Raw genomic sequence first — 648 nt, 5'->3', positions numbered from 1 at the left:
TATGGAAGGAGGAACTAAGGAAAACAGAAAAACAAGGAACTGAGGATGGCGAAGAACGTCGCAGAGGAATACGGGAAGAACGAAGAGGGGCGGAGTTAAGTAGGACAGCCCATCCTCGTTGCGGGTCCAGCAAGCCACCTTAATTCCTAGAACTACAACTCCCACCAGGCCCTGGGGGCCAGGCCTGGCCTCCGCGACGCAGGCCAGTCTAGGCGCCAGCCCGCCAGGCTCCCGAAGTGCCTTGCGATGGCAGTCGCCGGCGCAGCGCCCGCCGGGACTTGTGGTTCGAACTGGGGGTGGGGGGGTGGGGCCGGGCATGGAGGCGGGCGGGGGCCGGGGGCGGGCGCAGGCCCCTCCCCCGTCACTTCCTGCCGAGCTGCGGGCGCCGGAGCGGCTCTTCAGCGTTTGCGCCGGTGGCCGCCGCGTCTAGCTTGGCTCCCCCTTCCTCTGACCCCCCCGGCCCGGCGGCTCCCGCCTCCTCCGTGGCCACTCCGCCTCTTCCCTCCCGCTGTTCCCTTCCTCCTCTCCCTTCTTCCTTCCTCCTTCCCCTCCTCGCCGTCCCCGCCGCCGCCCAGGACCGCCGGCCGGGGCACGAGCTCGGGGCAGCAGCCAGGTGAGGCGGCAGGGCCTGGCGGGGCCCGCGCGGGC

General features: G+C 70.5%; 1 protein-coding gene across 1 annotated transcript in view; it reads left to right on the top strand.

Annotated features, from left to right (window-relative positions):
* Positions 1-488: 488 nt before the first annotated feature.
* STAU1 (staufen double-stranded RNA binding protein 1) overlaps positions 489-648 on the top strand; it is a 55,877-nt gene continuing 55,717 nt past the window's right edge. The window contains exon 1 of the mRNA XM_029916351.1: positions 489-613. The gene's annotated coding sequence lies outside the window, so the exon portion shown is untranslated. The remainder of the gene's footprint in view (positions 614-648) is intronic.

The sequence above is a fragment of the Suricata suricatta genome, chromosome 12, assembly GCF_006229205.1.
Source record: "Suricata suricatta isolate VVHF042 chromosome 12, meerkat_22Aug2017_6uvM2_HiC, whole genome shotgun sequence".
NCBI lineage: Eukaryota > Metazoa > Chordata > Mammalia > Carnivora > Herpestidae > Suricata > Suricata suricatta.
Note: the sequence above shows the minus strand (reverse complement) of the source record. Positions and strands in the feature narration are given on the sequence as shown.